This window comes from Athene noctua, chromosome 1 (assembly GCF_965140245.1).
Source record: "Athene noctua chromosome 1, bAthNoc1.hap1.1, whole genome shotgun sequence".
NCBI classification, from domain to species: Eukaryota; Metazoa; Chordata; class Aves; order Strigiformes; family Strigidae; genus Athene; species Athene noctua.
In genome coordinates this window covers 214,914,769-214,928,894 of record NC_134037.1, presented here as the reverse complement: position 1 = coordinate 214,928,894, position 14,126 = coordinate 214,914,769, and positions in this window count along the sequence as shown.

Sequence of the window (14,126 nt, the reverse complement as noted above, 5' to 3'; positions counted from 1 at the left end):
TTGATTAAGGACTGTAGGAACACCTGACAAATGTAAATGTAGTTAAAACTAGAAAGCCTCAAATTGCTTAAAAATGTTGAACATAGGTACAGAGAACAGAACTTGCAGGGATCCCTCTGCTGCTAGACCTGTTGACCACTTCCCTTCAGTGACGCAGGCAATTTATATCTTTTTCCCAGTCTGTCCTGAGAACTGACTTCTATCTTTGACCCATGAAGCAGATTCAGGACAGAATTTTTCAACAAATTAAGAGCTTGTGTCTTTCCACAGTTACAAACATAAGTAGATGCTGGGTTTGCTAATTGACCTAAAGTATAATAGCCTGGAACACTAACACAAAGACCCAGTAAAAGGTTTTTTACAAGGCTTTGCACCAGGCACTTGAGTTGTAGGCAGCTTTTCCAATGCTTCTAAAGATTCCCAGGTTAGGCTGTGCTGCCCTTTTGTTAATACTGGCTCTGCCTTACCACGTCAGTGATGAGCTTTGTCATCCTACACTTACAGAAGGTTTTAGCAATGATATGATAGTCAGTTGCATAGCAGCAGTCCTTGATTCATAAGCTACTTGTTTCATAACTTACTGTTTTTCCTTCCTGTCCATGGCAAGAAAGCCACTAAAATTCAACCAGAATTCATGATGCAAATTTCTGTATTTGTCTGAAAAATATGTTTATTGCTGATTCTGTCTTGTCACTTAATATATGGAGCAAGTGAAGAGATATAGGCAACTAAAAAGATAAATCTAGAATTTTTTTTTTTTTTTTGGCACTCATGATTCATTAATAAACAGCAAATTCTTCCTTCAAGAAAACCAAGTTCCAGCTTTTGAACCATGGAGTGAAACTGGAAAAAGTTTTACACTATTACATTTGAGTTATTATAAAATAAAGCTTGTTAAGTTTACACATCAGACTGCTCTGATGAATAAGCACACCTGTATTCTTAATGTCCTTTTACTTAAGTGATATATTTACTTATAATGAATCTGTTCCTATTTACAGTTGTCAGATTCTCTGACAACTTAGCTTCCATATTTGTCACACAGTAGCAATGGTGTTGGCTATCAATACCTTCAAAGCCCTGTACCCATACTCTGGGTATCACATATGGTCTGTGACATTTAATCAGTTAGTAGGTGTGGTTATACTAGGGAATTACATGAGCCCTGAATCAAGATAGTAACTAAACAATAATAACTAAAATAAATAGTAAAAAAAAAAAAAAAAGAAAAAGAAAAGAAAAAAAAAAAAGTAGAATAATATAATGGTTTGAGCTGGAAGGGACCTTAAAGATCATCTGGTTCCAACCCCCCTGCCATAAACAGGGACACTTTCCACTAGACCAGGTCGCTCAAAATCCCATCCAACTTGGCCTTGAACACTTCCAGGGAGGGTAAATCCACAACTTCTCCAGGAAACCTGTTTGAGTGTCTCACTACACCCAAAGGAAAATATTTCTTTCTTATAGCTAATCTAAATCTACCCTCTTCCAGTTTAAAGCCCTCATCCTATCGCTACACTCCCTGAAAAGAGTCTCTCCCCACCTTTCCAATAAGCCACCTTTAAGTACTGGAAGGCTGCTATAAGCTCTGCCTAGAGCCTCCTCTTCTCCACGCTGAATGACCCCAACTCTCTCAGCCTGTCCTCAATAGGGAAGGTGTTCCAACCCCCTGATCATCTTAGTGGCCCTCCTCTGGACCTGTTTGAGCAGATCCATGTCCTTCTTATGTTGGGTGCCCCAGAGCAGAACACAGCACTCCAGGTGGGGTCTCACGAGAATGGAGTAGAAGCGGAGAATCACCTCCCTTGAACTGCTGGTCACACTTCTCTTGATGCAGCCCAGGATATGGTTGGCTTTCTGGGCTGTGAGTATACATTGCTGGCTCATAGTCTGCTCTTCATCCACTAATACATCCAAGTGTGGGCTTTTCTGTGGGGCTGCTCTCAAGCCACTCTTTGCCCAGCCTGTATTTGTGCTTGGGATTGCCTCGACCCATGAGCAGGACCTTGCACTTGGCTATGTTGAACTTCATGAGGTTTGCACAGGCTCACTTCTCAATCCTGTCAATGTGCCTCTGGATGGCATCCCTTCCCTCCAGTGGAAGCACACCACACAGCTTGGTGTCATCCACAAACGGTCTTGAAGCTGTACTCAACTCCACTCTACATCTCACCAACAAAGTTCTTAAATAATACTGGTCCTAATACAGACCCTTGAAAACACCACTCATCACTGTTCTTCACCCAGACTTCGACATATTGACCACAACTCTTTGAATGTGACTACCCAATTCCTCATCCACCGAGTAGTCCACCCGTCAGATCCATGTCTCTCCAGTTTACAGACAAGGATGTTGTGCAGGACAGAGTCCAACTCTTTTCACAAGTCCAGGTAGATGATGTCACATCTCCACCAGTTCTCTAAACCCATTATAGAAGATGACCAAATTTTTCAGAAAAACTACACAGCAAAAGAACCCTAAATAAAAGTAATTTTACTGAATAAAATGCCATTTAAACAAGAACAAGAACAAATAATAACAGAACAAATTAGGCGCCAGTACATCCTCATGTGAGGTAAGATTTCCTTCTCTGACACAATCACTCTGCAGAGGAGCCAGGCTGCTGGCACCTGTTCACAGAATCACAGAATTAGAGAATCACAGAATTGTCTAGGTTGGAAAATCCCTTGAAGATCATCCAGTCCAACAATCAACCCAACATTAACAGTTCCCAAATGCATCATATCCCTCAGTGCTAAATTGACTCTACTCTTAAACACCTCCAGGGATGGGGACTCCACCACCTCCCTGGGCAGTCCATTCTGACACCTAACAAACCGTTCTGTAAAGAAATGTTTCCTAATATCTAGTCTAAACCTTCCCTGGTTCAACTTAAGGCCATTCCCACTTGTCCTATTACTTTGTCCTTGGTTAAAGAGACACATCCCCAGCTCTCTGCAACCTCCTTTCAGGGAACTGTAGAGGGCGATGAGGTCTCCCCTCAGCCTCCACTTCTCCAGACTAAACACCCCCAGTTCCCTCAGATGCTCCTCGTATGACCTGTGCTCCAGACCCTGCACCAGCTTCGTTGCCCTTCTCTGGACACGCTCGAGTCATTCAATGTCCTTTTTGTAGTGAGGGGCCCAAAACTGAACACAGGAATCAAGGTGCGGCCCCACCAGTAGTGACTACAAGGGTAGCCATGTTATGTCTGATTCAAGCCAGGATACCACTGCTGGATCTTATTCAGCTGGCTGTCAGTCAACACCCCCAGGTCCCTCTCTGACTGGCAGCTCTCCAGCCACTCCTCCCCAAGCCTGTAGCGCTGCTGGGGGTTGTTGTGGCCCAAGGGCAGCCCCCGGCATTTGGCCTTATGGAAACTCCTCCAGTTGGCCTCAGCCCATGGCTCCAGCCTGTCCAGGTCTCTCTGCAGAGCCTCCCTACCCTCGAGCACATCAACACTCCCACCCAACTGGGTGTCATCTGCAAACTGACTGAGGGTGTACTCGATCCCCTCGTCTAGATCATCAATAAAGATGTTAAACAGGAGTGGCCCCAACACTGAGCCCTGGGGGACACCACTTGTGACCGGCTGCCAACTGGATTTAACTCCATTCACCACCACTCTTTGGGCCTGGCCATCCAACCAGGTTTTTACCCAGCAAAGCGTGTAACCCCATCATAGAAGACCACCAAATTTACCAGAAAAAATTCATAGCAAAAACCCCCCAATTAAATACTAAAGTAATTTTACTAAATAAAATACCTGTTCATACAGACCTTTTGGAGAATACCCCTCTACTCTCACATGTCTCACCATCTCTCTCACTCCCTCTCTCAAACACACATACAAACACATACATCAACTTTGTTTTACAATGATAGTTTTATATCAGCATTGTTTTGGACAGAGAACTACATGGGGTTTGCAATAAAATATTACTTTGAATGATTTCAAGTCATTAACTCTTTCATCTTCTGTAACTGATTCCTTACTCATGTTATTTTCAGGTCCTAATCATCAGGCAGTTATTTACTTCTTCATATAACTTTTAGACATTACATTCACACACCTCCAGGCAAGCATTGGTTATTTGGTCATTAACTTAACACTCCTTTCAGATATCGACTATAATAATTAATCTACCCAAATTTGCCTCTTGCAAGCCTGTGGTAGCAAAAGATGACTGGTAAACGCCTCCATGAAGTTATTATATGGATAGTAAAAGCTGGAACAGTTTGAGTTGTTTACACTTTGTCACTGTATATTTCTCCAAATCCTTGTTGTGACAGAATCCCTTGAGCAGATTATAGACTAAAACAAGTTACTGTTTCTATTTGAATATATCAATAACATTTTCATGTCAGGCAGTTTGACAAGTTACTTAAAGGCAGACATCATTTTTGAGCACAAGTATAGTCAAAAGAGGGTGAAGCGTCTCTGCATTAGAATAAGGGGGAAGGCCAACAGGGCAGATGTTGTAGTAGGAGTCTACTATAGGCCACCCAATCAGGACAGTGTGGTGAATGAAATATTCTAAAGGCACTTAGGAGAAATTTCATGATTGCTTCACTTGTTCTTGTGGGAGACTTTAACTTCCCAGACATCTGCTGGAGATACAACACAGCAGAGCGAGACCAGTCCCAGAGATTCCTGGAATGTGTGGGAGACAACTTCCTGATGCAGCTGGTGAGAGAACTGACCAGAGAAGGTGCCCTGCTGGATCTCCTCTTTGTGAACAGAGAAGGACTGGTGGATGATGTGGTGGTTGGGGCCGGTCAGGGCACAGTAATAATGAAATAGTAGTGTTCTCTATTCTTAGAGATGCCAGAAGAGGGGGCAGCAGAACTGACATCCTGAACTTCCAAAGGGCTGACTTTGTCTTGTTTAGGCATCTGCTTGACAGAATCACTTGGGAGGCGAGTACCCCTGAAGGGTATAGGAGTCCAGGAAGGCTGGGCACTCTTTAAGAAGCAAGGCTTAATGGCACAGGAGAAGGCAATGCCTGGGTACAGTAACATAAGTCAGCACCAGAGAAGACCACCCTGTCTGAACAAGGAGCTTTGACTGCAGCTGAAGGAGAAAAGGAGACTTTTTGGTCTTTGGAAGAAGGGGCTAGCCACTCACAGTAATTACAAAGACGCTGTGAGGCTATGCAGGGAGGAAATCAGGAGGTCTAAAGTCCAGCTAGAAATTAATCTGGCTTCAGCAGTCAAGGATAAAAAGAAATGTTTCTATAAGTACATCAACAGCAAAAGAAAGACCAGAGAGAACCTCCATCTGCTGCTCAATGCAGGAGGAAACATGGCAACGAGTGATGAGGAGAAGGCTGAGGTACTTAGTGCCTTCTTTGCCTCAGTCTTTAATAACAAGACCAGTTGTACTGAGGGAATCCAGCCTCCTCAGCCAGAAGACAAAGACTGGGAGAACATCTCCCCCACAATCCAGGAGGAGACAGTCAGTGACCTGCTGCATCACACAGACACACACAAGTCTATGGGACCAGATGGGATACACCTGAGGGTGCTGAAGGAGCTGGCTGGGGTGCTCCCCAAGCTGCTTTCCATCGTTTACCAGCAGTCCTGGCTGACTGGGGAAGTCCGGACTGATTGGAAATTGGCTAATGTGAGGCCCATATTTAAGAAGGGTCAGAAGGATGATCTGGTAAATGACAGGCCTGTCAGCTTGATTTTGGTGCCAGGGAAGCTGATGGAGCAACTCATCCTGAGTACCATCACACAACACATGCGGGACAACCAGATGATCAGGCCTGTCAGCATGGGTTTATGAAAGGCAGGTCCTGCCTCACAAACCTGATCTCCTTCTATGACAGGGTGACCTGCTTATTGGATGAGGGAAAGGCTGTGGATGTTGTCTACCTTGACTTTAGTAAGGCCTTTGACACTGTTCCCCACAGCATTCTCCTGGCAAAACTGGCTGTTCAAAGCTTGGATGGACACACGCTTTGCTGGGTGAAAAACTGTCTGGATGGCCGGGCCCAAAGAGTTGTGGTGAATGGAGTTAAATCCAGTTGGCAGCCAGTCACAAGTGGTGTCCCCCAGGGCTCGGTGTTGGGGCCACTCCTGTTTAACATCTTCATTGATGATCTAGACGAGGGGATCGAGTGCACCCTCAGTCAGTTTGCAGATGGCACCAAGTTGGGTGGGAGTGTTGATGTGCTCGAGGGTAGGGAGGCTCTGCAGAGAGACCTGGACAGGCTGGAGCCATGGGCTGAGGCCAACTGGAGGAGTTTCCATAAGGCCAAATGCCGGGGGCTGCCCTTGGGCCACAACAACCCCCAGCAGCGCTACAGGCTTGGGGAGGAGTGGCTGGAGAGCTGCCAGTCAGAGAGGGACCTGGGGGTGCTGATTGACAGACGGCTGAACAGGAGCCAGCAGTGTGCCCAGGGGGCCAAGAAGGCCAATGGCATCCTGGCTTGTGTCAGCAATAGCGTGGCCAGCAGGGACAGGGAAGGGATCTGACTCCTGTCCTCGGCACTGGTGAGGCCGCCCCTCAATTCCTGTGTTCAGTTTTTGGCCCCTCACTACAAAAAGGACATTGAATGACTTGAGCGTGTCCAGAGAAGGGCAACGAAGCTGGTGCAGGGTCTGGAGTACAGGTCGTACGAGGAGCGGCTGAGGGAACTGGGGGTGTTTAGTCTGGAGAAGAGGAGGCTGAGGGGAGACCTCATCGCCCTCTACAGCTACCTGAAAGGAGGTTGCACAGAACTGGGGATGAGTGTCTTGAATCAAGTTGTAAGTGACAGGAGAAGAGGTAATGGCCTCAAGTTGTGCCAGGGAAGGTTTAGACTGGATATCAGGAAGTATTTCTTCACAGAATGGGTTGTTAGGCGTTGGAATGGGCTGCCCAGGACAGTGACCAGGGTGGTTTCCCCATCCCTGGAGGTTTTTAAGTGTCAGGTTGATAACGCGCTTAGAGATAAGGTGTAGTTGAGAACGGTCAGTGTTATGCTGTGTTGGACTAGACGATTTTCAAGGTTTTTTATAACCAAGATGATTTTTTGATGCTGTGATTCTGTGACCATGTAGAGGGCAATGACATTTCAGCTAAATTGAGTGTATATCTTTATAGCAATAATCAATATTTCCATTTTATTAGTGTAGAGAAACTTAGATTATACATTTGGCTTCATTAGGCCTTGCCAATGTTCAACTACCTTTATGGCAACTGTACAAAGCATTTATATTGTTGTGTTTTAACCCTGGTGGGTAGTTAAGCTTCACACAACTGCTCAGTCACTGACTAACAGCGGGATGGAGGAGAGAACTGGAGGGTAAAAGTGAGAAAACATGTAGGTTGAGAGAAAGAGTTTAATAAGTAAAAGGAAAGCTGCACATGCAAGCAAAACAAAATAAGGAATTCATTCACCACTTCCTATTGGCAGGCAGGTGTTCATCCATCTCTATGAAAGGAGGGCTCTATCACGTGTAGCAGTTATCTGGGTAGACAAATGCCATAACTCCAAATGTCCCTCCTTCTTCTTCCAGTTTTTACTTATGGGCATGATGTCATACATATGGTATGGGATATCCCTCTAGTCAGCTGAGGTCAGCTCTGCCAGCTGTGTCCCTTCCCAGCTTTTTCTGCACCCCCAGCCTAATTACGAGCTGACTGGTATGAGAAGCAGAAAAGACTCTCATGCTGTGTGAGAACTGCTCAGCAATTGCTAAAACATTCCTGTGCTATCAACACAATTTTGGTCACAAATCCAAACCAGCATCATAGAAGCTACTATGAAGAAAACTAACTCTATTCCAGTGAAAACCAGCACTCTAGTGAACAAAAAAAAAAAAAAAAAAAAAAAAAAGAGAGAGAGAAAGAAAGAAGGATAACACTAACTGCTCTTTAAATAGTTTATACTATTATTACGAAATATTTTTCTTAAAAGTACAGAGATTTGAGGTGTATAATATATCCCATAGAGAGAAACAGTATAGAAGACACTGTTTTCATTAAGGAAGTTTGAGTATGCTGTTTATTTACCAGAGCTTTTTAATGTGAATTTTATACTGAAGATAGGCGATTATTCCATAAATATTTCATTTTTAAAGTAACAGGTGAAATAAATCTCATCTATCCTTAGTTTTAATCCTTAAATTTTTTTTGTGTTCTTATGAAAATGTCATCATAATGTAGAAGCTGTTGAAATGCTGACTACTGTAAACCAAAAACCAGGGATCAGTATTTCAGTAAATCTTGACTGAGACCAATTTTTTCTTGGATTAGTTCCAAAATGAGAGCACAATAAGAGCACTGGGGACTTGACCTAAGGGGCAGCTTTGTGGACCACCTGTTGGTCCATGAGAAACACACATCACTGCTGTCAACCAAATTTGCAGCAGTGATAGTAAGGAGTCAGGGGATAACATAAACTGACAAAGGGCATAAACAACACAATATGTCTTAAAGTGAGATTTAAAAGTGTCTTCAGAAATCAGTGTAAATTCTTTAGCAGACAAAGTGATTAGGCCAGTCAGGCACCAGCTGATGACACTTCACATTATGCGAGCTTTGCATTTCACAGTACCAAATGTAATTATCAGCTAGATGGTATGCAATGATGCACTGCACTTCGATGATATGGTGTCGTAAAATAGATTAATTGTGTACAGATTTAAAACAAAATTCTGTCTTTTTTAAATGAAAAAAACCACTTTTAGCTCCGTTTCAGTTAAATTAAAAGTCAAAGAATGACAAATATAATTAGTTTATGACCTGTTACGGCAAACTTGGAAGTAGGTGCACAGTTGTGCTAGGTTGAATATTTTTTTTCGAAACAACACCAGTAAGCATTTCAAGCATTTCCACCTGCCTTGCGATCATATCCTATCTTGATGACTGCTTCTCATCGGTATACTACTTTCGGGTTGTCTGGTGATAGTCCATCTGGGTATGTTAACTTGTGAAGCATATTTGCCAAAGAGAACTTTAAATTACTCTAGGTAGTGTGCTTGAGTGTCTAAAGCTAGAATGTGATAATGCAAGATGAATCTGTTCAGGAAGCTAATCTTGGGGCATCAAGGTCCTTGTCATGCAAAATATAGATATATTCATCAGTCTATTTAAAAAAAAAAAAAAACAAAAACAAACATTCTTTCTGCACTAGCAAAAGGTTCTAGAGGTTTCTCCTTGCTGTTTTTTCTACTTGTTCACTGGAGTGAATTTTATCACACTTAACTTAGCCTCAAATATGTCCCTATTTTCATGTGCAAATGATATTCCCACATTGAAGAGTGACATAATAACATCTTTAAACTTTTGTATTTCAAACTGATTGTTTTTCTTGTTCAGTCTTCTTACTTATATCTCACTGCAGCCCCCAGGGAGCTGTGCAGTCTTCCTTGCATTTGAAGGTTTATCTTGGAGACAGGTAAAAGAAAGCAGCCTTTCTTTGTGAACACTCACACATTTCTATTCTGACACAGACTGTATTTTATCATTCTTCCGCTTGCACGATTTAAAATCACTGGCAGCAAATTGTGATCATCCCAGTCCTGAACAACTTACTCAAGCATCCTTTTGATTACCTCTAATGGGAGTTTGGTTTCAAAGGGAATTTTAAATTGGGCTAAATATATGTGGTATGTAATGATGAGGATTACCTTAAATCCCTAGCTGATCCAATATTCCAGAAATATGTCATGTACAAAATACCTTTCTTTTAGGTTTGGAATTTTTTTTTAAAAGTACATTTATAAAGATATTAAGGTGCTTTATTTATTCTTATCCCTGATTTTGATTTAGAAAAAAGTATTGAAATTTAGTTAGAAGATGAAAGCCTACATCACATCAGTTCAACACATTCACAACTGAATAACATATTGAAGCAGTGCATTTTTATAAATGGCTGCCTGTATGACATTTCTGCTAGGTAGACTCTTTGCAATCTCCTTTTAAATGTAACTGCAATTCCTTGCATGTTTGATTTGTTTTCAGTATTATTCCAATATAACATTAACCATTTTGATAACTATACTTTCTTATATTTTTCTGTAATTTTAGGCAGGATTTTTTTTTTTTCCACAAATACTAATAATTAATTCTGTGAAGTGTATTAGACTTATGACACTGCAGTATTATAAAGCTTATACATGTTGAACAATGATAAAAGAAAAACTCTCTTTAAAATAATGAAAACATGTAAATATGAGATAAGTGAGATTAGAATCAGACACATTACGCCTTTCATGAAAAGAAATCACATTAAGAAATCACATTACTGAAATAGCTATATGACCTAACCATGTTGTAGTTTGTGCTGAATTAACACAAACCCGGAATTTAGATTTCATGTTTTCAAATAGCACCACAGAGAACTTCGAAGTCTTTGTGAAGTTACTGTGTTTGAGTCATGTTTCAACCTGTAGAAAAATACCTATAACATTTTCTGTTGCAATAATAGAAATTACATGGTAACATCAGTCAACACAAGAACATGACAAATCTCAAAACTTAGAATGAGCCAGAAATGGAGGAGAATATTACTCTTACAGAATATTGTATTGAGAATAATGAGATATTATATATAAACTGCTATGTTAAACTGTTTGTTTTGGTTTTTTTTTTTCTGTGTGTATTGATGATGTATGAAGGTCCATCGTGTTTTGCACCTCCAAAAACTACTTCAGACTCTGTGAATTCACAGTTAAATATACCCAATTACTAAGACATTTCTGCAAGTAAAGCATGGGAAAATATATTTAATGGTGGTTTTCAATTTGAAAGTACTATTGATAAGAACTGTGGCTGAAAGTTATCATTTCTGAAACTGAGATAGTACTGACTGTTGTCCTTCTGTTTCTTTAAACCCATGGTGGGAAATTAAATATGACATTTGAGTGTCAGGCCTCCTGGCCTTTTGACAGAAATAAGTAGCCTCAACATGCTTATGACAAACACAGTAAAAGTTTAAGCTCTAGAAATAAAAGTTATATTACTGGATCAGCCTCAACTTTGGAATACAGACTTAGAGCTTTTATTTTATCTTCACTTTACTGCATCAGCATCCCGGGAATAACAAAGATTTCTGATGACATATAACATCAGAGCAATAAATAAATAAAATGCATGAGGCTAATGGAAAATAATGTCAGCAGCTCACAAACACTGAAGTGAGTGAAGTGAGAAAATAGTTTCAGTCTGATGCTGCTTTCCATGCACACAGTGTCAGAATACGTTCCTATTTCTTCAGCGAATAGTCTCCAGAGTGCTGGCTGTCATTAGTGAGCTTGCCATATACCACTCACACTTGAATATAAATACAGGAATATCACTTATACCTTTTTATTCCTTCTCAAGAGATAAATCTTTTCTTGTAGGCATGCAAGGATCTCCTAAAGCTGTACATGTGTATCAGAGCCAGTGTTAGGGGATAGTATTAATCTTTACAAAATTCACAGTGCTGCACAGGAAATGTTGAATAGGAGGAGTGAAGAGATTTTCTACTTCTCTTATTTTCAGATTTTATTTAGAATTCTTTATATTGTACATGTTAAAATAGAAGCATCAGGACCTAATTGCCAAAAGGCCTTCTTTATCCATTCTTAGACTGAGAAGAATAAAAATAGGAAAATAATTAAAACAGGGAGTGAAATAACAGCACACTGGGTGCAGATGTCAGCATGTTGGCAGTGGAGGGTTGCAGGGGTGGCCTCTGTTAGGAGAGGCGTTGGGAGAGAAGGAGTGAAATCGAACCTGAGAAAGAGGGCAAGGAAAGGTATTATTACATTTCTCTTTTTTTCTCCCTACACAAATATAATTTAAAATAAATTAAATTTATTTTCCCCAAGTCGAGTCTGTTTTGTGAATGAGAGTAATTGGCAAGCAATCTCCCTGTCTTTATGTCAACACATTACCTTCCCCATCCTATTCTGTCCCCCTGCCATGCTGAGGAGAGGGAGGGAAGGAGTGACTGGGTGGGAATTTGTCTGTAAATCAAGGCTAAACCACCTAAACCAGTTAAAATATCTTTGCTTTCTTGTGTATAAAATTATACATCACCTGTGAAATCCCTGTATATTAACCAATAAATAACAATACACAATTAATAACTAAACTTTTCTGTTTGCATCAAATTTACCTATCATTTAACATAAGGTTATTTAAATATAAATTTTCTGTACTACTGAAACTTTTCCAAATATTTCTTTACTTTTAATTTTAATAATAATAAATATAATAATGAAACAATACATCATTTAATTCATTCAACAGTTGCATTAAAAACATGCTAGATACTTCACAAACGTAAGTAGGAACAATTTCTACTCTCTTAATTTAAGAACACTATTTCAGTGAAACTCATTTGAAACAAATTTTAACAAAATAAAAGGTAGGAGCCTGGATTATGCAAGTCACTTCAGGTCTCTACATAGTTGGTACAGAAAGATAAGCACCTTTGAAAGGTAATTCAACACACTGTAAATGACTTGTGTAAGACATACGCCTTTCAGCAGCTAAAGTCATGTGAGACTAAACCTTCCACTCCCTAAATGAGACTTTTCCAAAGATAAGCACTACATACAGTAGCGATATTTCATAATCAGTTTTGTGTTAAATTCATATTTTTTGGGGTAGGATTTTTATATAAATGCTACAAAATACATCTACAGTTAATAAAAGGAGACAAGACAGACAAAAGAGATAATGCTTATTTGTTATTCAAATAATCCATCCTCATGAATAGATCTCTTAAAAACAGGTATATAGTACGTATATATGTTCTTCTGTTGGGTTAGGTGTCCGAGATGTGCTGCATAGGACTGAGTACTGAGGATTTTGTTGCATCTTTCACCATGATGCAGATGACATTAAATGTTTTTCATTTTTGCAGTGAATCAAAGACAAATGAAAATGCTGGAGGCAGGTCTTCATGCAGTTATGGAAAGTAGAGACATTAAACGTCTACCTGAAATGAAAAATTCAGGACAGAAGAGCTACTTGAAGACTTTTCTCTGAGATACTAGAACAGCTCCTGTATTGCTTCCCCAGTTACCCTGGACAAACAAACATTGTTTGTGACTTGTCTCTAGTATGTGTATTTTTAAAAAATAATCTGAAAAACAAACATGTACAAAATACAGACGGAAAACTCAGCTGTCCTAATCAAATTTACAAGAGCATGAATAAGTATGCACCACAATGCAAATTTAAGAGGGGTAGGAGGCATGTTTAATCCAATTTTTATGTAAAACTAAACAAGATATTACCTAAGGCATCCTATGTGACAAGCTAACAACCTAGCTCTGTGAAGGTAATTCATGCACTAACTCTACATTATTCCCTACCTAATTTTCAGTCGTGTTCCCTCAGTTGAATGTCTGCTTCCCTGTGTACCTCTAATACAATCTTCAAGGTAACTGTCTTTCAGGTGGGTATACTAGGGCTCAGCTCATCTCATCTTAAAATAGATAGCTAAAATAGGCCAAATTAAATGGGAGGCTAAACTGCCAACTCAGATGGGGATTTCTGTACTGTAGGATAGTAGAGTTCAGTGAGGTGAATCCCACCTCTGGTGTACTATTTTTGGGGTGTTCTATAGCTTATAGAAATATATAATTACCAGTGTGCATGTGTGTCTGTATGTGCACTGGAGGACTCTTTTATCAATTCCATTGCTGTTCCTCTCTTAACTGCAAATATAAGAGAAATGAAGGCTATGGGGAAAAATGGGCACATATATAATTGAAGTAAATAAATCTAAAAAAGTTAAATTATTTAACATCAAAACAAAATTTTAAGGGATAAGGTATTCAGGTAGTATTTCACTATTTATCAGCCAGATGCTCTAGAAATTTTGAAATACTTCCGTAGCTTATCCTAATTCTGATAGAAGGCTTACATGATTATATGAGGGGATTTGGGGGTTTGTTTTTGCATAAGCTTTCAAAAGACATAAATTAAGGGATTAAAAACTATATCTAAGAGACATACTTGAAGATTTTTAGCAGCCCAGTGTCTGAGGATAACTCAAAAAAATACATCAGGAAAAAGAAAAAAAAAAGAGTCTATTTATTTCTTTTACACTAACTTATATAACATAAGCCTAATGAGAAAAGATGGTTTTGTGTTCTGTTTTAATAGGTAATTGTCTAAAAGAGTGTA